Raw genomic sequence first — 25,492 nt, 5'->3', positions numbered from 1 at the left:
TAAGGTTGAAAGTGGAACCTCTGGGCCACAGTCCGGGAGCTCCAAGGGGGGCGTGACACCCGTGGTAAGTCCCCTTGAAGAGGGTCAGAATGGAATGCCTGGGCGACACGAGTGCTACCTCCAGTTAGACCCCGGACTCATGCTAGCTGTCCCAGCAGGGCAAACGGACAAGCAAGGTTAGCAGGAGACGTGGAGCTAACCAGGTGGAACCGGGTGTACAGGTAGAAGCTGGTTCCAGTGGTACTGGCATTGTCTGGAGATGAGAATGGCAGATTGGCGGGATGGGACGGAACTGGCGTAGACAGAGCAAACGTCGTCCAAGATAGCCGGGTAACTGATAGCTGATGATCTGTGGAAACAGAGAGTATTAGCAGAGCACTGGCAGAGAACTTTCAGAAACAGAAGCACATGCTGACAGGAACTGGAAGAAGCAACCGTAGATACTTGTTGCTCCGGCGCCCTCCCTATGGTGGAGGAGCTAGAAATAGCAATGAACAACACGCTATTGGCCAGAAGCATATTTTAAAAAATGCACGCTGTCTCTTTAAGAGACCGGGAGCGTGCTCTCTCCCTGAGAACCTGCTGGCAGCACACCTGGAAGCAGGAGAGGAAGGAGAGGCAGAAACTGCATCCTGACAGCGTGGAGCCAGCACAGAGCGGTAGTCCTGACGGGGACCCTGCAAAGGTACAGAGACCGCACCAGGTGTAACAGTATCCCCCTCTTTATGCCCCCTCTTTTTCAAGCCTGCATAGAATCTTTTCAGAAGAAGAGGAGCCCGGATATTCTCTTTAGGCTGCCATGACCTCTCCTCAGGAGCAAAGCCCCTCCAATCCACCAGATAATAGGTGTTACCCCTTACTCTCTTAGTGGCCAAGATATTCTCTACCTCAAAAACATCTTCCTCACTGATGGGATCAGGAGTAGAACCTGGATCTTTAAAGAAGGAGCTCAAAACTACTGGTTTGAGAAGGGAGACATGAAAAGAGTTAGGCACTCGTAAAGAAGGATGCAATTTCAATTTGCACGAAACTGCGTTAATTTGTTTCAAGACTTCAAATGGACCAATGAAGCGGGGACCCAGCTTGTATGAGGGCATCTTCAGACAGATATACCTGGAGGAAAGCCACACCTTATCTCCAGGCCGAAAGATTGGAGCATCCAGACGTCTTTTATCCGCATGCCTCTTCATTCGTTGTGAGGCTTTCTCCAAGGCGATTTTTGTGTCACTACATATCTTTGAGAATTCCCTAGTAAAGGTGTCAGGTGCAGGAACCCCTGAAGACCCAGAGATGGTAAGGGGAATCCCAGGTTGAAGCCCAAACATAATCTGAAAAGGAGATTTTCCAGGGGATTCACTTACTTGATTATTGTACGAGAATTCTGCCCCAGGCAGCAACTTAATCCAGTCATCATGATGCACGTTGACGAAGTGATGCAGAAATCCAGTCAGGATTTGATTGGTCCTCTCTACTTGCTCATTGGATTGAGGATGTAAGAAGAAGAGAAGTCCAACTACACTTGCACAGATTTACAAACCGCTCTCCAGAACTTGGAGGTGAACTGGACACCCCTGTCGGACACAATATGAAGAGGAAATCCATGATGTGCTGTATAAAACAGTCAGCAAGCTCAGAAGCAGACAGAAGACCAGGTAGCGGTACGAAATGAGTAATCTTTGAGAATCGATCCACCACTACCCAGATGACGGAAAGGCCAGAAAAAAACAGGAAGATCAGTAATGAAATTCATCGGGATGTGCTGCCAGGGAACTGAAGGAACAGAAAGAGGGAATAACTGCCCGGAGGGCATATGCTTAGCAGTCTTGTAACGGGCACACGAAGGACAAGCAGCAACATATTCCTGGACATCTTTGCCCATAGTAGGCCACCAGTAGTAATGAGGAATGAGTTGCATAGTCTTCTTCTGACTGGCATGACCGGCCAATTTAGAAGAGTGACCCCAGTGGAGAATTCTAATCTTTTCAGAACTAGATACAAGAGTCTTACCCGGAGGGAGATGAGCAAGATTCACTGCTGCCATGGGCACAAACCTGGATGGTTCAATGATGTGTTGCAGTTCCACTTCAGAGTCAGGAGGCAGGAATGCTCTAGAGAGTGTATCCACTTTCACATTCTTATCAGCTGGACGAAAATGAAGAACAAAAATAAATTGAGCAAGAAATAAGGCCCAACGGGCCTGATGAGGATTCAGTCTTTGAGCGGATTTCAGATAAGCGAGGTTTTTATGATTAGTGAAGATGACAACCTGATGAACAGCTCCCTCATGGAGATGCCACCACTCCTGCAGAGCTAACTTGATTGCCAACGATTCATGATCTCCTACAGAATAACATCCTACAGATTCTCTATGGAGTTAAGGTCAGAGGAGTTTGCTCGCCAATTAAGCACAGTGATACTGTTGTTTTTAAACCAGGAATTAGTACTTTTGGCAGTGTGGACAGGTGCCAAGTCCTGCTTTAGAATTAAGTTTCCCTCTCCATAAAGCTTATCGGCAGAGGGAAGCTTGAAGTGCTCTAAAATTTCCTGGTAGACGGCTGTGCTGACTTTGATCTTGATAAAACACAGTGGACCTACACCAGCAAATTACATGGCTCCCGAAACCATCATTGATTGTGAATAATTCACACTAGATCTTAGAAATCAAGGTCCCAGAGTCTGGAGGAAGAGTTTAGAGACAGACAATCCAAGCTTCTTAAGGTCTAGTGTGATGTTTCCACAATCAGTAATGGTTTGGGTAGCTATATCATCTGCTGGTATAGGTACACTCATCTAAGCAGGATTCTTATAATTCAGCCACATTGGAGAGTTTTCTAAGCATGAACTGACTTTTTAAAGGCATGCAACAGCATCTAAGTCAGGTTAAGGCCAGGACTTTGACTAGCCTTACATGGGTCCACTGCATCTCATTTGGAGACCTGGTCAGATAAGCATCTCTACCCTATGTTAGTGTATTTTTTGAATTTTTGAAGGATCTCTGAATCTTCTTTTTGTGCTATATTTGTTTAGTGTTAGGACTTGCAAGGGGATCCTTGACGCAGGTTGCGAGCTTGCGTATTTTGGCCAATATATTAACTAATACCTCACATATTTTTATATATGTTTTTTTGCACTTTATTATTCAGTGTGCAGTAGGGCCCATTTGGTCTAGTAAACTGTGGTGTCTGTTCACATGGAATGCATCTGTAAAGCACTGGGAAGCCCGCCTGATCTAATAGTATGGGCGTAACTAATAGGCTGTTAGCCTGGATGTTGTGCATTTCCATTGTGTGAACAGCGCCACATACAAGTCTTCTTTGTGCAATTACATACCAAGCAACCATCCCCCATTGGGATTAGCAGGCTGTGAGTGGTTGTCCCATCGGTATTTTTACACCCGTGATGCCACCATCTTACCTACATGGGTCCACTGCATCCTGTTTGTGCATTTGTTTTGAGGCCTTGGCAGGTAAGCATCTCTGCCTTTTGTTTTTTTCAGGTCTATGACTAGGCCATTCTTATGCCATTCAGAGGTAGACTTCCTTGTGTGCTTTGCCACCCACCATCCAGTCTTTAGAGATGCTTCTTGTCACAAGCCACATCCTTAAGTAATAAAGATCTTCACTAATGATGTTTTCAGCAATATATGCAGTTTCCCAGGTGTCCACAGTATATATACAGATTTTGTGGCCTTCTTATTAAAACTCCCTACTACCTTGTATATACTTTGTTTATTATATTTTATGTTACATTAATCTCCGGGTCCGGATGGCATACACCCACGAGTACTAAGAGAACTAAGTAATGTAATAGATAAACCATTATTTCTTATTTTTAGGGACTCTATAGCGACGGGGTCTGTTCCGCAGGTCTGGCGCATAGCAAATGTGGTGCCAATATTCAAAAAGGGCTCTAAAAGTGAACCTGGAAATTATAGGCCAGTAAGTCTAACCTCTATTGTTGGTAAAATATTTGAAGGGTTTCTGAGGGATGTTATTCTGGATTATCTCAATGAGATTAACTGTTTAACTCCATATCAGCATGGGTTTATGAGAAATCGCTCCTGTCAAACCAATCTAATCAGTTTTTATGAAGAGGTAAGCTATAGGCTGGACCACGGTGAGTCATTGGACGTGGTATATCTCAATTTTTCCAAAGCGTTTGATACCGTGCCGCACAAGAGGTTGGTGCACAAAAAGAGAATGCTTGGTCTGGGGGAAAATGTGTGTAAATGGGTTAGTAACTGGCTTAGTGATAGAAAGCAGAGGGTGGTTATAAATGGTATAGTCTCTAACTGGGTCGCTGTGACCAGTGGGGTACCACAGGGGTCGGTATTGGGACCTGTTCTCTTCAACATATTCATTAATTATCTGGTAGAAGGTTTACACAGTAAAATATCGATATTTGCAGATGATACAAAACTATGTAAAGCAGTTAATACAAGAGAAGATAGTATTCTGCTACAGATGGATCTGGATAAGTTGGAAACTTGGGCTGAAAGGTGGCAGATGAGGTTTAACAATGATAAATGTAAGGTTATACACATGGGAAGAAGGAATCAATATCACCATTACACACTGAACGGGAAACCACTGGGTAAATCTGACAGGGAGAAGGACTTGGGGATCCTAGTTAATGATAAACTTACCTGGAGCAGCCAGTGCCAGGCAGCAGCTGCCAAGGCAAACAGGATCATGGGGTGCATTAAAAGAGGTCTGGATACACATGATGAGAGCATTATACTGCCTCTGTACAAATCCCTAGTTAGACCGCACATGGAGTACTGTGTCCAGTTTTGGGCACCGGTGCTCAGGAAGGAAATAATGGAACTAGAGAGAGTACAAAGGAGGGCAACAAAATTAATAAAGGGAATGGGAGAACTACAATACCCAGATAGATTAGCGAAATTAGGATTATTTAGTCTAGAAAAAAGACGACTGAGGGGCGATCTAATAACCATGTATAAGTATATAAGGGGACAATACAAATATCTCGCTGAGGATCTGTTTATACCAAGGAAGGTGATGGGCACAAGGGGGCATTCTTTGCGTCTGGAGGAGAGAAGGTTTTTCCACCAACATAGAAGAGGATTCTTTACTGTTAGGGCAGTGAGAATCTGGAATTGCTTGCCTGAGGAGGTGGTGATGGCGAACTCAGTCGAGGGGTTCAAGAGAGGCCTGGATGTCTTCCTGGAGCAGAACAATATTGTATCATACAATTATTAGGTTCTGTAGAAGGATGTAGATCTGGGGATTTATTATGATGGAATATAGGCTGAACTGGATGGACAAATGTCTTTTTTCGGCCTTACTAACTATGTTACTATGTTACTATTATTGTCTTGTTTTTCTTTTTTCTGGTTTTTGAACTTTATGGTGTTGGGACACCAACGTTATGTTTACACTGGTATATATGTTTATCTTTTTGTAGTTACTGAAGAAGGCCGTCTATTGTGGCCGAAACATTTAATTTGATGACTACATTAAATCACAAGCACTGCAAAGTTGAGTGGCTGAGTTTATTTTTACTTGATATATGGTGTGGGACCCTACTCGGGCACCTCTTCGGGTAGTGCATACGGTGTTGTTCCTTATAATGTTGTTCCTTTACGTATTGCACACCTTAGGGCCATGTCTTCATTGACTTTCTCCTATAATGCTGAGGAAACATCTAACATTATTGCCCAAACATCTTATTCTAGTGAATTCTTGAAGGTCCCCCCCAGAGAGACCCGAGGGAGAGACCTGGAGTATGAGCTACGACACAAGGTCATCCTTGAGTTGCATTGCGCCACTCTTACGGAGTCCCTAAAAGTACAACATATTCCAATGGGTCTAAGAGTTCCATTACACCCCACTCTCTTTAGTGATTCATCTGACTACTGCACTAAGTTTGAAAAGATATTAAGTTAATGTTCTTTTGACCTTATTACTTTAACTATAGAACATCTCCATTGGGCAATTACGACCAGCTTTGAACTCATCAAAAATATCGAATCCCAGCTGGCGGCTACAAGTTCATTAGAGGAATTGTCCTCCCTGAAAACTCAGATCCACACAAATATAGATCAACATAAAAGAGATACCGAACAGAAAAAGAGGAACAAATTTGCAAGAGTCGCGGAGGACTATCATCTAGACCGTGTCTACAGATGGCGCGACAAATCTGTCAGGCAGCCTCCACCCACTTCCAACTTCAGGTCTTCAACCGAACTCTCAACCTCGGGATCTGATACAGAAAGGAGGGACCCTCCCACTTCTACCCGTTTTTTCGACCAGCGCAGGAGACAACAAAAAAAGAAAAAAGGACCAGACGAGAGCATGGATTCAGGAAGAAGGAACGATCCACCACGCATGACTCGCTCTCAGGTACTTGGCCATTGGTAGTAAACATATCATCTAAGACTTTGGGCATATCTAAACACAATGTTCTACAAAAGGGTCTTACATATTGTCCTGCCAAAATTTGAATACTTTTGAACTAGAAATGGACTTATGTCGATTTTTTCATCGCCTAAGATTAAAAGCTTATTTTGCGGACAATCCTCAGTCCATTACCACCAGGCCAGAACCAGACAATGATCCCAAACTTCTTTCAGCAGCGAGTCTGGGTCTTAGATCAAAAAGCCTATTCAGACCTCCTCATGGCTCTCATGCCTTGGAGGCCTTTATAGGCTTTGTGAATAAATCCTTTTCAGATCTTTGTATTGATGTAGATCGTGGGTTATTGCACTATCCTCCCAATTTGTCCGCTATTGACCGTTGGGCTCTAAAATCCCTACAAGATGATCGCGATCTGGTTATTAAACCAGCGGACAAAGGGGGTGCCATAGTGGTCATGGATAAATCCTATTATATTCATGAAATCCAGAGACAGCTCCATGATAGTACCATTTATACGGAGTTACCCAGAGACCCTACCCAACAGATTTGTGAACTTATTACCGAAGTATTGTCTAAATATACTGGCCTAGGAGTGTTAGACATTAAAACCTGTGAGTTTTTGACAAAAAATCACCCTATAACCCCAGTCTTTTATATTCTCCCGAAGATACACAAAAACCTGGAACAACCCCCGGGAAGACTAATCGTGGCGTCTACCGAATCTATTTTATCTCCATTGTCTATATTTTTGGAGAAAATTCTAACTCCTCTGATTCGACGCACTCCTTCCTTTATACTTGACACTGGGGATTTTCTAAGTACTATTCGTACATTACATACTATACCTAGTGATGCTCTTCTAGTGTCTTTTGATGTACATGATTTATACACCTCTTTTCCCCACTTGGAGGGAATCAATTCGGTACAGAAAGTGTTATTCAACTCGGGTATGGACTCTGACCAGGTGAATTTATGTGTGGAACAAATTCAAAGGAAAAAGAAAAAAGAAAAAACAGATTGCCGCATCAACCGCTAGTGGATGCACCTGTGCATATATATATATATATATATATATATATATATATATATATATATATATATATACAGTGGGGCAGTATTTAGTCAGTCAGCAATAGTGCAAGTTCCACCACTTAAAAAGATGAGAGGCGTCTGTAATTTACATCATAGGTAGACCTCAACTATGGGAGACAAACTGAGAAAAAAAAATCCAGAAAATCACATTGTCTGTTTTTTTAACATTTTATTTGCATATTATGGTGGAAAATAAGTATTTGGTCAGAAACAAAATTTCATCTCAATACTTTGTAATATATCCTTTGTTGGCAATGACAGAGGTCAAACAGTTTCTGTAAGTCTTCACAAGGTTGCCACACACTGTTGTTGGTATGTCGGCCCATTCCTCCATGCAGATCTCCTCTCTAGAGCAGTGATGTTTTTGGCTTTTCGCTTGGCAACACGGACTTTCAACTCCCTCCAAAGGTTTTCTATAGGGTTGAGATCTGGAGACTGGCTAGGCCACTCCAGGACCTTGAAATGCTTCTTACGAAGCCACTCCTTCGTTGCCCTGGCAGTGTGCTTTGGATCATTGTCATGTTGAAAGACCCAGCCACGTTTCATCTTCAATGCCCTTGCTGATGGAAGGAGGTTTGCACTCAAAATCTCACGATACATGGCCCCATTCATTCTTTCATGTACCCGGATCAGTCGTCCTGGCCCCTTTGCAGAGAAACAGCCCCAAAGCATGATGTTTCCACCACCATGCTTTACAGTAGGTATGATGTTTGATGGATGCAACTCAGTATTCTTTTTCCTCCAAACACGACAAGTTGTGTTTCTACCAAACAGTTCCAGTTTGGTTTCATCAGACCATAGGACATTCTCCCAAAACTCCTCTGGATCATCCAAATGCTCTCTAGCAAACTTCAGACGGGCCCGGACATGTACTGGCTTAAGCAGTGGGACACGTCTGGCACTGCAGGATCTGAGTCCATGGTGGCGTAGTGTGTTACTTATGGTAGGCCTTGTTACATTGGTCCCAGCTCTCTGCAGTTCATTCACTAGGTCCCCCCGCGTGGTTCTGGGATTTTTGCTCACCGTTCTTGTGATCATTCTGACCCCACGGGGTGGGATTTTGCGTGGAGCCCCAGATCGAGGGAGATTATCAGTGGTCTTGTATGTCTTCCATTTTCTAATTATTGCTCCCACTGTTGATTTCTTCACTCCAAGCTGGTTGGCTATTGCAGATTCAGTCTTCCCAGCCTGGTGCAGGGCTACAATTTTGTTTCTGGTGTCCTTTGACAGCTCTTTGGTCTTCACCATAGTGGAGTTTGGAGTCAGACAGTTTGAGGGTGTGCACAGGTGTCTTTTTATACTGATAACAAGTTTAAACAGGTGCCATTACTACAGGTAATGAGTGGAGGAAAGAGGAGACTCTTAAAGAAGAAGATACAGGTCTGTGAGAGCCAGAAATCTTGATTGTTTGTTTCTGACCAAATACTTATTTTCCACCATAATATGCAAATAAAATGTTAAAAAAACAGACAATGTGATTTTCTGGATTTTTTTTTCTCAGTTTGTCTCCCATAGTTGAGGTCTACCTATGATGTAAATTACAGACGCCTCTCATCTTTTTAAGTGGTGGAACTTGCACTATTGCTGACTGACTAAATACTTTTTTGCCCCACTGTATATATATATATATATCAGATATCCAGCGTAAATGCCAATTATAGGAATCGGTTGCTGCCACAGAAAAACCCGTGGAAGCGCAGCAGCGCGAAACGGCCGTCGTCTGTTTTTTTATCACGTTTCTCCCTGCTATTCCTGCAATTGACATGTGGTCACAATAAAGACTGAAAATTTATGTGTGGAACTCCTACATCTGGTACTCACTAAAAATTTCTTTCTTTTTCAGGACAAGTATTATTTACAAAACAGGGGGACCGCAATGGGCTCAAATGTCATGCCTCCGTACGCTAATTGTTAATGGCTGACTTTGAAGCCACTATCATCTATAACAATCCCCTTTTTCTTAACAATAGTCTGATATGGAAACGGTACATAGATGATGTTTTTTGCATATGGAAAGGCTCCCCAGATACCCTCCAATCATTCTTTGAGCTCAATACTTCTTGGCCAGGACTTTCCTTTACTATGGCAGTAGTCCCATTTAAGATTAATTTCCTTGATACCCTGGTCATTATGAGCGATAAAGGTATCCTCTCCACAGATCTCTATACAAAAAGCACCGATCGTAATAGCTTATTGCATTTTGAAAGTTTTCATCCCAATCCCATCAAAAGGTCTATTCCTAGATTCCAGACACAGAGAGTCAATCGCATCATATCTGACGATGCTACACGTCAACTACGGCAACAGGAACTACATGCCCGATTTCATGATAGCGGTTATCCAGATCATATTCTCCGATCCTCCAGTGACATTAACCCACATTCTAAAAAAAACTCTAGCACGAATTCCATTTGTACATTCGTACCACCCTTTCATGTACATTCTTCATAGAACGATAAGACGACACTGGCATTTACTGGGGGAAGCTTACCCCAATATCACTGAATTCAACCAACCCTTCCTTCCCTGCTTTAAAAGAGCACCTAATATGAAGGACAAACTGGTTAGAGCAGACTTAGGTAGAGATATACCTCCATTGCACCAATCAGTCCTACATCACCCCAGGAGCGGTACATTCCCTGCTTGCACTGTAATCAGTGCGGTAATGTCCAGAAGGGTAGTACCATTTATCATCCATATTCTGGCAAACAGTTTAAAATTCATAATTACTATACCTGTTAAACCCCTTACGTGGTATACCTCATCAAATGCCTGTGTGGCTTAGGGTATGTTGGCGAAACCACCCAGCCTGTAAAAGATCGAATATCAAAGCACAAGTCTACCATTCGCTGCAAGAACCTTCTATTACCAATACCCAAACACTTTATTTCCCACAATCATAAGATTTCGCAGCTTAAGTTCCAGGTAATTGAACAGGTCTCGACTCCCAGACGTGGCGGAGACCGTTTTAAGTTATTAAAACAAAGAGAAGCCTTTTGGATCCATACCCTAAATACCCTACATCTCTGGGGCTTAAATAGAGATTATGACCTTATGTCATTTATTTAGATTTATCTAGCTATTCCCACCCATCAGGTTCATGTAGTATCTTCTAATCTCTGATTGCCATGCTATCTACCTGTTCCCCTTGTTTTTCAGATTGCGTTATTGTATATAGATCTATATATATAATTGTCTAAGGGTTTTTCCGTCTGTCTGTTTGTCTTTCTGTCTGTCTGTCTGTCTTTCTGTCTGTCTGTCTGTCCTGGAAATCCCGGCTCTCTGATTGACCAATCAGCAACGGGCACAGCGACGATGATGTCATAAAGGACGTAGACATCTCACGTTTCTGATTCAGCGACGGGCAAAGTATCGACGTAGATGTCATAATGGTTGCCATGGTAACGATGATGTCATAAAGGTTGCCTCGACCAATCAGCGACGGGCACAGTCTGCCGCGAATTCTGGAATCATCATTGTCCATATACTACAGGGACATGCATATTCTAGAATACCCGATGCATTAGAATCGGGCCACAGTCTAGTATTTATATAACTGTGCATTATATTTTACTAACATCCTGTTCCATTTTTACAGAGCCGTCTTTATTGATTCTGCCTAAGTGCACCCTCACTTGGACCCACCACTGAAATTCTTGCCTCTATATCAGTTATGGTGGTCACATCTCACCTAATTCCTAATGTTATCATGGAGCACCGGCACCTGTAGTGCATACTTAGTAGAAATAGCCTCCACACAGTGACGTCCTCACAATGGCTGCTGGAACTCAAGCTACGAGTCAATGGAATGCACAGACAAGCACCGCCCTATGACATCACCACTATCCTGTCCTGTACGTCTCTCTGAGCGATCATGTGATCGCTCAATAGTCCCGCCCACCGGCATTATATGCCACACACTTCCCCTTTCCAAGCAGCTCTGACTAGCAGTGGATACCGCGTCTTTGCCTGCCACGCCGGCACGCCACTCCTTTTGGGTAAGTCCACTATACCATCACCACCGGCGCTACACTATACAGGATGATAGGACATTCTATCTTATTATGCACATTTCCTACAGGCTCTTATTTATTACCGGTTACCGGTTTTGGACATTCCTCATTTTTGCAGATTTACTCTGGTATGTTATATGGCTTTTTAAGCTCACACTCTATTTAGCCATTTATTTATAAAGGCACCTAACACTATCTAATTTTCACTGCCAACAGCTACAGTGCTGATGTGGGACACTTTTGCATGCGTTCACTAACGCATATCTCTAAACTCTGCATATTGGTAGGTTCTTTTGAGATATATTTTTTCTGCCACACATGTTTATATCTATACTGGTCCCTAGATTCAAGCTAGTGTTGACTCCTATTCTGCGGCTTTTACAATTCTTTAAGTAATAAAGATCTTCACTAATGATGTTTTCAGCAATATATGCAGTTTCCCAGCTGTCCACAGTATATATACAGATTTTGTGGCCTACTTATTTAAACTCCCTACTACCTTGCATATACTTTGTTTATTATATTTTATGTTACATTATTGTCTTGTTTTTATTTTTTCTGGTTTTTGAACTTTATGGTGCTGGGACACCAACATTATGTTTACACTGGTATATACAGTGGGGCAAAAAAGTATTTAGTCAGTCAGCAATAGTGCAAGTTCCACCACTTAAAAAGATGAGAGGCGTCTGTAATTTACATCATAGGTAGACCTCAACTATGGGAGACAAACTGAGAAAAAAAAATCCAGAAAATCACATTGTCTGTTTTTTTAACAATTTATTTGCATATTATGGTGGAAAATAAGTATTTGGTCAGAAACAAAATTTCATCTCAATACTTTGTAATATATCCTTTGTTGGCAATGACAGAGGTCAAACGTTTTCTGTAAGTCTTCACAAGGTTGACACATACTGTTGTTGGTATGTTGGCCCATTCCTCCATGCAGATCTCCTCTAGAGCAGTGATGTTTTTGGCTTTTCGCTTGGCAACACGGACTTTCAACTCCCTCCAAAGGTTTTCTATAGGGTTGAGATCTAGAGACTGGCTAGGCCACTCCAGGACCTTGAAATGCTTCTTACGAAGCCACTCCTTCGTTGCCCTGGCGGTGTGCTTTGGATCATTGTCATGTTGAAAGACCCAGCCACGTTTCATCTTCAATGCCCTTGCTGATGGAAGGAGGTTTGCACTCAAAATCTCACGATACATGGCCCCATTCATTCTTTCATGTACCCGGATCAGTCGTCCTGGCCCCTTTGCAGAGAAACAGCCCCAAAGCATGATGTTTCCACCACCATGCCTTACAGTAGGTATGGTGTTTGATGGATGCAACTCAGTATTCTTTTTCCTCCAAACACGACAAGTTGTGTTTCTACCAAACAGTTCCAGTTTGGTTTCATCAGACCATAGGACATTCTCCCAAAACTCCTCTGGATCATCCAAATGCTCTCTAGCAAACTTCAGACGGGCCCGGACATGTACTGGCTTAAGCAGTGGGACACGTCTGGCACTGCAGGATCTGAGTCCATGGTGGCGTAGTGTGTTACTTATGGTAGGCCTTGTTACATTGGTCCCAGCTCTCTGCAGTTCATTCACTAGGTCCCCCCGCGTGGTTCTGGGATTTTTGCTCACCGTTCTTGTGATCATTCTGACCCCACGGGGTGGGATTTTGCATGGAGCCCCAGATCGAGGGAGATTATCAGTGGTCTTGTATGTCTTCCATTTTCTAATTATTGCTCCCACTGTTGATTTCTTCACTCCAAGCTGGTTGGCTACTGCAGATTCAGTCTTCCCAGCCTGGTGCAGGGCTACAATTTTGTTTCTGGTGTCCTTTGACAGCTCTTTGGTCTTCACCATAGTGGAGTTTGGAGTCAGACTGTTTGAGGGTGTGCACAGGTGTCTTTTTATACTGATAACAAGTTTAAACAGGTGCCATTACTACAGGTAATGAGCGGAGGAAAGAGGAGACTCTTAAAGAAGAAGTTACAGGTCTGTGAGAGCCAGAAATCTTGATTGTTTGTTTCTGACCAAATACTTATTTTCCACCATAATATGCAAATAAATTGTTAAAAAAACAGACAATGTGATTTTCTGGATTTTTTTTTCTCAGTTTGTCTCCCATAGTTGAGGTCTACCTATGATGTAAATTACAGACGCCTCTCATCTTTTTAAGTGGTGGAACTTGCACTATTGCTGACTGACTAAATACTTTTTTGCCCCACTGTATGTTTATCTTTTTGTAGTTACTGAAGAAGGCCGTCTATTGTGGCCAAAACGTTTAATTTGTTGACTACATTAAATCACAAGCTCTGCAAAGTTGAGTGCCTGAGTTTATTTTTACTTATGTGTGGAGTCAGACCTGAAATTCGACGGCCTTATTGATGTTGGTAGTCAACAATGGCCCTCTTCTGCTCACAAATCCTTTCCAACATATGCAGCATAGAGTTCCAGCTCGTGGGGACATCACACAACAGTCGATGAGCTGGAAGCTGAAACCGCTGCTGAAGCACGGCAAAGGCAGCTGAAGCTGTAGCTGACTTTCTGAAATGGGCAGACAGACGGCGTACTTTCTCTAGCAGATCCAGCATCTCCGGGTAGCTTTTCAGAAAATGTTGAACCATGAGGTTAAGCACATGGGCCAAGCAAGGTACGTGTGTGAGCTCACCTTGCCTCAGAGCCGCCACCAGGTTACGGCCATTGTCACACACGACCATGCCTGGCTGTAGGTTCAGCAGTGTCATCCAAACATCTGACTGCTCTTTCAGCGCTGTCCACAACTCTTCTGCATTGTGCAGTTTGTCACCTATGCAGATTAGCTTCAGCACAGCCTGTTGCCGCTTGGCTGAGACAGTGCTGCAGTGCTTCCAGATTCTGACTGATGTGTTGATTTCAGAGATGGAGGATGAAGAGGTGGAGGTGCAGGAGCTGTAGACTGTGGAGGCAACCCTGATTGATGTTGGGCCAGCAATCCTTGGCGTGGGGAGGATGTGTTCCATCCCAAGGTCCAACTGGGTCCCGGCTTCCACAATGTTAACCCAGTGTGCCGTGAGATGTACCGTTCTTGCCCGCAAGCACTTGTCCACGTGTCCGTGGCTAGGTGGACTTTCCTGGTAACAGCATTGTTGAGGGCATGGGTAATGTTGTGGGACACATGCTGGTATAATGCTGGTATGGCACACAGGGAGAAATAGTGGCGATGGGGGACTGAGTACCTTGGGACGGCCGCCGCCATCAGGTTGCGGAAATCTTCTGTCTCAACAAGCTTAAAAGGCAGCATTTCTTGCGCAAGCAGAAGAGAAATTATTTGAATTGAGGACTGTGGCCTGTGGGGCGTTGGCTGGGTATTTCCGCTTGAGCTCCAAAGAATGGGGTATAGATAACTGAACGCTGTGCTGGGACAAGGACGTGGATATGCTTGCTGATGGTGCTGCTTGACTGTGGGCCACAACAGGTGCAGGCCTAGAGGCATCTTCACATGCACAGCATACTGGGGATTGACTTCTATGCAAAACAGTGGAAGAAGCAGTGGTGTGACCAGCAGGCAGAGGTCCTGAAGATTACTAGCGAAATAATATGTGATCACTATGCCTGCAAATCTACGATTTTTCAAACCCAAACACTAGGCTGGCCTCAGCCTTCCCTAACATACTGTATTCAATTTTTTTTTAGGTTAATTTATGCTAAATAGCGCTGTTCTGAATTAGAATATCACACAGCCAAAAAATAAGTACACCGGCCTCCAGTGCCCAAACTTAGAGCTCAGAGATATATGACGGTTGACAGCTGTAACGGAAATACTACACTGGCAAATCTGTGGCCTTTTAAGTTTTTTGGATGCTAAATAGCGCTGTATAGAATTTGAGTATAACACAGCCACAAAGTAAGTACACCGGCCTCCAATGACCAAACTTGCAGCACAAAGATATATGTCGGCTGTAACGGAAATACCACACTGGTAAATCTGTGGCCTTTCAATTTATTTGGATGCTAAATAGCGCTGTATAGAATTTGAGTATCACACAGCCACAAAATAAGTACATCGGCCTCCAATGCCCAAACTTAGAGCACAGAGATATATGACGGTTGATGGCTGTAACGGAAATACCACACTGGCAAATTTGTGGCTTTTCAAATTTTTGGGATGCTAAATAGTGCTATATAGAATTTGAGTATCACACAGCCACAAAGTAAGTACACTTTCCTCCAATGGCCAAACTTAGAACACAGAGAGATATGACGGCTGTAACAGAAATACCACACTGGAAAATCTGTGGCCGTTCAATTTTTTTGGATGCTAAATAGCGCTGCATAGAATTTGAGTATCACACAGCCACAAAATAAGTACACCAGCCTCCAATGACCTAACTTGGAGCACAGAGATATATGACGGTTGACGGCTGTAACGGAAATACCACACTGGCAAATCTGTGGCCTTTCAATTTTTTTATGCTGAATAGCGCTGTATAGAATTTGAGTATCACACAGCCAAAAAATAAGTACACCGGCCTCCAATGCCCAAACTTGGAGCACAGAGATATATGAGGCCTTTTTTGGTGAATTTAAAACACCAAAAAAAAAAGAAGGGGCACAAGGGTATAGCACACAGCTATGCTACGTATGCCTGACAAACTATCACTTTTCAACAGGCCTCAGTCTGACAGAACAGACTGTATTTTTTTTTTTTTGGGGGGGGGGAATTTGTGGAAAAAAATAAATAAAAAAATACGTATATAGACAGTAAATAAACTGCAGCAGCCGGCAGTTATGGAGCTTTGGGATGGATGCAGTGGGACCAATGGATGCACATACAGTGCCTGCAGGCATTGCACTGATGGGGATATGCTATGCCCTGCCTACCTAGCGCTGCAATATCGGGACCCACGAACTAGCACTAAAAAGGACTTTTGGTTTCTGAGGAGTTGTGGATGTAAGAGTTGCAGACCTACACTAACTCTAAAACCACGATTCTGACCCTATCTCGGCAGCAGCTCTACCTACTCTCGCTGAAATGTGGCGAGCAGGGCAGCGCCAGGTCTCTTATACTCGGGATGATGCTGTGTGGCCAAGCCAATCACTGCATGTCCACAGCAAAGATGACTGCGGACAAGGGGCATTAGCAAGAGGACCCCAGCGCAGAAAGGACCCCCACCCTCCCTCTCCACTTACTTAACATGGAGTCGGTTGAAGTACTGGTGGGCAGGTTGCAGGATATGGCGCGGTCACGGAGGGACGGCTGGCTGCATGAGCAGCTGGCTTCGTTGCTGGGCGACGGAGGTCAGCAGAGCGGCAGGACGAGGAGAACCAGGCCCCCGGAGCGGCTATCGCCGGAGATCATGGCGCGCGGCAGGCGGCAGGCGGAGGCCACGGAGCCACTCACGGGACCCTGCGGAGGCTAGGGGCACCGGTATGGCAGCCTCGCCCGGCACCACCTCTGGCAGGAATCCGGCCGCCCGCTCTGCCGGCGCGGGTCGTCGGCATGCTGTGGAGGAGAGGATTCCTGCGGCCAGGTGGGCCTCGCAGGGAGTGCAGGCCGTAATGGAGGCCCGATCTGCGCCTGTGCGATGGGGACCGGTGCGGACAGCTAGAAGGCCCAGCAGCTCCAGCACAGCTTCGGTGAGCAGGCCCCGGCCAGCGGCGGTGAACACGAGGCAGGCGGCTGCGAGTGCAGGCACGTCGGAGACTTTGGCAGCAAGTCGACGGGCATCGGGAACACGGAACGGCGGGCAGAGCAGATCACAGGGCAGGCAGCCCCCAGAAAGGACTGCAGCACGCCTGGTTGCGGCAGGGTGTGGAAGACGGCCACCTGCTACAGGTCAAGGTCCGGCCGACGGTCGAGCGAGTGGCGACCATCACCTGCTCCGGTCCCCCCTGGTGACACTGAGGCCAGGGGCGTGGCCTGGAGCCATGAGGCGACGACTGCGGGAGCGATTCCGGGAACGAGATGGCGGACGGAGAGCATCAGGGATCCGGAGGTTCGGCTGGCGGGGACACAGCACCCGCGCAGCTTTGTGAGTATATGTCCATGTCTCATTTGTCACAGATGGGGGGGTCGGTTAGGTGCGTTTGGGGATAGTCAGAGTGCGTCGGGTGATATTAGCGGGGTAGGGGGCACAGGGGCGTCGGGTATTAGCAATATTCTGGCTGGGGTGTCGCATTTCTTGAGAAGTATGGATGGGGGCGTTGCCGAGCCTGCGGGGGGGGTCGCCTCTGGGAGCCTGGTTGCACGGTTGGAGTATGGGATCTCGGGTAGCGAGCGACAGTGCGAGGCCAAGCGGGTCATCACAGGCGTTGGCTGCCGGGGTGTTGGTGTCTGTACAGACCGAAAAGGATAAAGGGGATACGGTGAAGTTGGACGATAGGGCAAAAGGTGAGGTGTATGTTTGCTTTGAGAGTCCGCTTAGAGCACATTTAAAGAAGGAGGTAAAAGAGAAAATTTGGAAGGATGAGTATATGGAAATTTTTTCTCTCCTTCCTTTAGAGAAGTTTAATTTGGATAAGTGTAAGAAGGACGATAGCAAAAAGGAGGAGGAAGAGAAGAGGAGGTGACGATTGATTCCACAAACTGGCAGCAGGCTTTTGCGATAATGGCTAGTGTAATAGGTGAGAAATTTCCGGATAACTGCTCATGCCTTTTTTGTTATTTTGACTCGATAGGGGAGGCACACCATACCTATGGGGCTCAGGCGTGGCTGCGTTACGACGAGCAGTTCCATCAGAGAAAAGCGGTTAGGCCTGAGATCAAATGGGACAAAAAGGATATTGGACTTTGGTTGAAAGTCATGGCTCCTGTGAGGTATGGGCAGTCCTTTCACGGGAGTGGAGGTGCCAGTAATCAACAGTCTGGACATGGCAGCGGAAGTCAAGGGGCCCAGGGTGGAAAAAAGAAGTCGGGGACGTGTTGGCAGTTTAACGACGGCCAATGTAAATACGGGAACTCCTGCAAATTTAGACACGTTTGTTCCCATTGCAACGGAGGCTCCCACGGAGCGTCTAAGTGTTTCAAAAAAGGAAGGGGCAAGCCAGGAGTGGGTGGCACTCAAGGGGGAGATGGCCCCTTATCTAAGTAGGTACCCGGATCAGGAAAAGGTGGGAATTCTGATACGCGGCTTTTCTGAAGGTTTTCGTATTCTGGCTCCTAGTCACGTTGTTCCTTTTACTACTAAGAATTTGAGGTCGGCGGACCTAAATGCTGCAGTGGTCAGCAGTAAGTTAGCAAAGGAAGTGGAGCTGGGGAGGATGGCTGGGCCATTTAGTTCTGTGCCAATTGAGGGCATGATTATTTCGCCATTGGACGTGGTGCCTAAGAAAGAGCCTAACAAATTTCGGCTGATGCAGCACTTGTCGTATCCGCGGGGCAGGTCAGTCAATGATGGCATAGATGAGGAGTTATGCTCAGTAGTGTACACCTCAATTGACGCAGCAGTACAATGGGTACTGGCAGATGGTAGGCAGTTGGGTTTTAGCTGGGATGCCTGTTGTGAATTCCGCTCTTGGGCTCCCTCCGGTGGTTGTAAGTGGCACTTTTGTGAGTTCTGCTCTTGGGCTCCCTCTTGTGGTTTCTAGTGGTATGGCTGCTCCTTGGAGTTAGCTGTCATCAGCTGCCTCCACTTATCGTCTCTTCTGCTCCGCTATTTAAGTCTGGCTCTTTCTTCAGCCTGTGCCACTTGTCAATGTTTCCTGGCTCGATTCACATCTCTGCTTGGATTCTCCTGGTTTCCTGACCAGTTCTGCAAAGATATGTTCTGGCTTTGCACATTTCAGTCCACATGTTGTGGACTTATTGTTCTGTGCATTCTATATTTGTCCAGCTTGTCAGTATGGATTATTTCTGTTAGCTGGAAGCTCTGGGAAGCAGATTTACCCTCCACACCTTTAGTCAGATGTGGAGATTTTGTAAACTCTGTGTGGATTGTTTTGTAGTTTTTATACTGACCGCACAGTATCCTTTCCTGTCCTATCTATCAAGCTAGACTGGCCTCCTATGCTAAAATCTGATTTCATTTCTGCGTATGTTATTTTCCCCTCCTCTCACCATCAATATTTGTGGGGGGCTATCTTTCCTTTGGGGATTTTCTCTGAGGCAAGATAGGTTTCCTGTTTCCATCTTTAGGGGAAGTTAGATCTTAGGCTGTGCCGAGGGGTCTAGGGAGCGTCAGGTACCCCCCACGGCTATTTTTAGTTGCGCTGCTAGGTTCAGGGTTTGCGGTCAGTACAGATGCCACCTCCTTCAGAGCTTGTCTCATGTTGTTCCTAAACCACCAGATCATAACAGTACAAGTGGCCAAAAATGAATTAAATGCATCTCAAAAGAAGGAAAAGAAAGTTCTGAACCATTTTTTTTTCTGTGCTTTGGTTTGTCTTTTTTTTTTCCTCTTGATATCTGGATGGTTCAGGATATATGTTTTGGCATGGATGTTCAGGGTTTGTTTTCTCGTGTGGATCAACTTGCTGCAAGAGTACAGAGTATCCAGGACTATGTTGTCCAGACTCCGGCTTTAGAGCCCAGAATTCCTACTCCTGATTTGTTTTTTGGGGACAGATCCAAGTTTTTGAACTTTAAAAATAACTGCAAATTGTTTTTTGCTTTGAAACCCCGTTCTTCTGGTGATCCCATTCAGCAGGTGAAAATCATCATATCCTTGCTGCGTGGTGACCCTCAAGACTGGGCTTTTTCTCTTGAAACAGGGGATCCGGCATTATTGAATGTAGATGCATTTTTTCAAGCGCTCGGATTATTGTATGACGAACCTAATTCTGTGGATCATGCAGAAAAAACCCTGTTGGCCTTGTGTCAAGGTCAGGAAGCGGCAGAGTTATACTGCCAGAAATTTAGAAAATGGTCTGTGCTCACTAAATGGAATGAAGAGGCTCTGGCTGCTATTTTCAGAAAAGGTCTTTCTGAAACCCTTAAAGATGTTATGGTGGGCTTTCCTACGCCTGCCGGTTTGAGCGAATCTATGTCTCTAGCCATTCAGATTGATCGGCATCTGCGCGAGCGCAAAGCTGTGCACCATATGGCAGTATCCTCTGAGCATAGTCCTGAACCTATGCAATGTGATAGGATTTTGACTAGAATAGAACGGCAGGAATTCAGACGTCAGAATAGGCTGTGTTTTTACTGTGGTGATTCGGCTCATGTTATCTCTGATTGCCCTAAGCGTGCTAAGAGAGTCGCTAGGTCTGTTACCATTAGTACTATACAGCCTAAATTTCTCTTATCGGTGACCCTGATTTGCTCATTGTCCTCCTTTTCTGTCATGGCATTTGTGGATTCAGGCGCTGCCCTGAACTTAATGGACTTAAAGGATCGTAAAAATCGGAGAGGAGGAGGGGTTTGTCTCTATGTAAAGTCTTGTCTAAAGTCCACTTTAAGGGAGGATATTAGCGAAGGAAATGAGGATGTCGAGTCCATATGGGTCGAAATTCATGGAGGGAAAAATGGTAACAAAATTCTCATTGGGGTCTGTTACAAACCCCCAAATATAACAGAAAGCATGGAAAGTCTACTTCTAAAGCAGATAGATGAAGCTGCAACCCATAATGAGGTCCTGGTTATGGGGGACTTTAACTACCCGGATATTAACTGGGAAACAGAAACCTGTGAAACCCATAAAGGCAACAGGTTTCTGCTAATAACCAAGAAAAATTATCTTTCACAATTGGTGCAGAATCCAACCAGAGGAGCAGCACTTTTAGACCTAATACTATCTAATAGACCTGACAGAATAACAAATCTGCAGGTGGTTGGGCATTTAGGAAATAGCGACCACAATATTGTGCAGTTTCACCTGTCTTTCACTAGGGGGACTTGTCAGGGAGTCACAAAAACATTGAACTTTAGGAAGGCAAAGTTTGAACAGCTTAGAGATGCCCTTAATCTGGTAGACTGGGACAATATCCTCAGAAATGAGAATACAGATAATAAATGGGAAATGTTTAAGAACATCCTAAATAGGCAGTGTAAGCGGTTTATACCTTGTGGGAATAAAAGGACTAGAAATAGGAAAAACCCAATGTGGCTAAACAAAGAAGTAAGACAGGCAATTAACAGTAAAAAGAAAGCATTTGCACTACTAAAGCAGGATGGCACCATTGAAGCTCTAAAAAACTATAGGGAGAAAAATACTTTATCTAAAAAACTAATTAAAGCTGCCAAAAAGGAAACAGAGAAGCACATTGCTAAGGAGAGTAAAACTAATCCCAAACTGTTCTTCAACTATATCAATAGTAAAAGAATAAAAACTGAAAATGTAGGCCCCTTAAAAAATAGTGAGGAAAGAATGGTTGTAGATGACGAGGAAAAAGCTAACATATTAAACACCTTCTTCTCCACGGTATTCACGGTGGAAAATGAAATGCTAGGTGAAATCCCAAGAAACAATGAAAACCCTATATTAAGGGTCACCAATCTAACCCAAGAAGAGGTGCGAAACCGGCTAAATAAGATTAAAATAGATAAATCTCCGGGTCCGGATGGCATACACCCACGAGTACTAAGAGAACTAAGTAATGTAATAGATAAACCATTATTTCTTATTTTTAGTGACTCTATAGCGACAGGGTCTGTTCCGCAGGACTGGCGCATAGCAAATGTGGTGCCAATATTCAAAAAGGGCTCTAAAAGTGAACCTGGAAATTATAGGCCAGTAAGTCTAACCTCTATTGTTGGTAAAATATTTGAAGGGTTTCTGAGGGATGTTATTCTGGATTATCTCAATGAGAATAACTGTTTAACTCCATATCAGCATGGGTTTATGAGAAATCGCTCCTGTCAAACCAATCTAATCAGTTTTTATGAAGAGGTAAGCTATAGACTGGACCACGGTGAGTCATTGGACGTGGTATATCTCGATTTTTCCAAAGCGTTTGATACCGTGCCGCACAAGAGGTTGGTACACAAAATGAGAATGCTTGGTCTGGGGGAAAATGTGTGTAAATGGGTTAGTAACTGGCTTAGTGATAGAAAGCAGAGGGTGGTTATAAATGGTATAGTCTCTAACTGGGTCGCTGTGACCAGTGGGGTACCGCAGGGGTCAGTATTGGGACCTGTTCTCTTCAACATATTCATTAATGATCTGGTAGAAGGTTTACACAGTAAAATATCGATATTTGCAGATGATACAAAACTATGTAAAGCAGTTAATACAAGAGAAGATAGTATTCTGCTACAGATGGATCTGGATAAGTTGGAAACTTGGGCTGAAAGGTGGCAGATGAGGTTTAACAATGATAAATGTAAGGTTATACACATGGGAAGAGGGAATCAATATCACCATTACACACTGAACGGGAAACCACTGGGTAAATCTGACAGGGAGAAGGACTTGGGGATCCTAGTTAATGATAAACTTACCTGGAGCAGCCAGTGCCAGGCAGCAGCTGCCAAGGCAAACAGGATCATGGGGTGCATTAAAAGAGGTCTGGATACACATGATGAGAGCATTATACTGCCTCTGTACAAATCCCTAGTTAGACCGCACATGGAGTACTGTGTCCAGTTTTGGGCACCGGTGCTCAGGAAGGAAATAATGGAACTAGAGAGAGTACAAAAGAGGGCAACAAAATTAATAAAGGGGATGGGAGAACTACAATACCCAGATAGATTAGCGAAATTAGGATTATTTAGTCTAGAAAAAAGACGACTGAGGGGCGATCTAATAACCATGTATAAGTATATAAGGGGACAATACAAATATCTCGCTGAGGATCTGTTTATACCAAGGAAGGTGACGGGCACAAGGGGGCATTCTTTGCGTCTGGAGGAGAGAAGGTTTTTCCACCAACATAGAAGAGGATTCTTTACTGTTAGGGCAGTGAGAATCTGGAATTGCTTGCCTGAGGAGGTGGTGATGGCGAACTCAGTCGAGGGGTTCAAGAGAGGCCTGGATGTCTTCCTGGAGCAGAACAATATTGTATCATACAATTATTAGGTTCTGTAGAAGGACGTAGATCTGGGTATTTATTATGATGGAATATAGGCTGAACTGGATGGACAAATGTCTTTTTTCGGCCTTACTAACTATGTTACTATGTTACTATGTTACTATGACTTAGAATTCGCCAGGCGCTGTGGTTTTTCCTTGCAGCCTTTGCAGAGCCCTATTCCTTTGAGGGGCATTGATGCTACACCCTTGGCCAAGGATAAACCTCAGTACTGGACACAGATGACTATGTACATGGCTCCTGCACATCAGGAAGATTGCCGTTTTCTGGTGTTGCATAACCTGCATGATGTTGTTGTACTGGGATTTCCATGGTTACAGGAACATAATCTGGTGCTGGATTGGAAAACTATGTCGGTGACTAGTTGGGGTTGTCGAGGAGTACATAATGACGTTCCTTTGATGTCAATTTCCTCTTCCCCCTCTTCTGAGGTCCCTGAGTTTTTGTCGGATTTCCAGGATGTGTTTGATGAGCCCAAGTCCAGTTCCCTTCCTCCACATAGGGACTGTGATTGTGCTATTAACTTGATTCCTGGTTGTAAGTTCCCTAAGGGCTGACTTTTCAATCTGTCTGTGCCAGAGCATGCCGCCATGTGGAGCTATGTTAAGGAATCTTTGGAGAAAGAGCATATTCGGCCCTCTTCGTCACCATTGGGAGCGGGTTTCTTTTTTGTTGCTAAGAAGGATGGCTCCTTGAGACCCTGTATTGATTATCGTCTTCTTAATAAGATCACGGTCAAATTCCAATACCCCTTGCCTTTGCTTACTGATTTGTTTGCTCAGATTAAGGGGGCTAGTTGGTTTACTAAGATTGACCTCCGAGGGGCATATAATCTTGTTCGTATTAAACAGGGTGACGAATGGAAAACTGCATTTAATACGCCCGAAGGCCATTTTGAATACCTTGTGATGCCATTTGGGCTCTCTAATGCTCCATCTGTGTTCCAGTCTTTCATGCATGATATTTTCCGCAATTATCTTGATAAATTCATGGTCGTATATTTGGATGATATTTTGATTTTTTCCAATGATTGGGAGTCTCATGTGAAGCAGGTCAGGATGGTGTTCCAGATCCTTCGTGATAATGCTTTATTTGTGAAGGGGTCTAAGTGCCTATTCGGAGTTCAGAAGGTCTCTTTTTTGGGTTTTATTTTTTCTCCCTCGTCTATAGAAATGGATCCTGTTAAGGTCCAAGCTATTCATGACTGGATCCAACCCACATCTGTGAAGGGTCTTCAAAAATTTTTGGGCTTTGCTAATTTCTATCGCCGTTTCATTGCCAACTTTTCCAGTGTGGTTAAGCCCCTTACTGATTTGACGAAGAAAGGCGCTGATGTGACGAATTGATCCTCTGAGGCTGTTGAGGCCTTTCAGGAGCTTAAACGCCGATTTACTTCCGCCCCTGTGTTGCGTCAACCGGATGTTTCTCTTCCTTTTCAGGTTGAGGTCGACGCTTCTGAGATTGGGGCAGGGGCCGTTTTGTCTCAGAGGGAGTCTGATGGTTCTTTGATGAAACCGTGTGCTTTTTTTTCCAGAAAGTTTTCGCTTGCGCAACGCAATTATGATGTCGGCAATCGGGAGTTGTTGGCTATGAAGTGGGCGTTTGAGGAGTGGCGACATTGGCTTGAGGGAGCTCAACATCGTGTTGTGGTCCTGACCGATTATAAGAATCTGATTTACCTCGTTTCGGCCAAGCGGCTGAATCCTAGACAGGCTCGATGGTCCCTGTTTTTCTCCCGTTTTGATTTTGTGGTCTCGTATCTTCCGGGATCTAAGAAAGTTAAGGCTAATGCCCTCTCTAGGAGTTTTTCGCCTGATTCTCCTGGAGTCCTGGAGCCGGTTGGCATTCTTAAGGAGGGTGTGATTCTTTCTGCTATCTCCCCTGATTTGCGGCGGGTGCTTCAGGAATTTCAGGCTGATAGGCCTGACCGCTGTCCAGTGGGGAAGCTGTTTGTTCCTGATAGATGGACAAGTAAGGTAATTTCTGAGGTTCATTGTTCAGTGTTGGCTGGTCATCCTGGGATTTTTGGTACCAGAGATTTGGTTGCTAGGTCCTTTTGGTGGCCTT

This window comes from Ranitomeya imitator, chromosome 4 (assembly GCF_032444005.1).
Source record: "Ranitomeya imitator isolate aRanImi1 chromosome 4, aRanImi1.pri, whole genome shotgun sequence".
Classification (NCBI taxonomy): Eukaryota; Metazoa; Chordata; class Amphibia; order Anura; family Dendrobatidae; genus Ranitomeya; species Ranitomeya imitator.
This window is presented reverse-complemented; position numbering follows the sequence as displayed.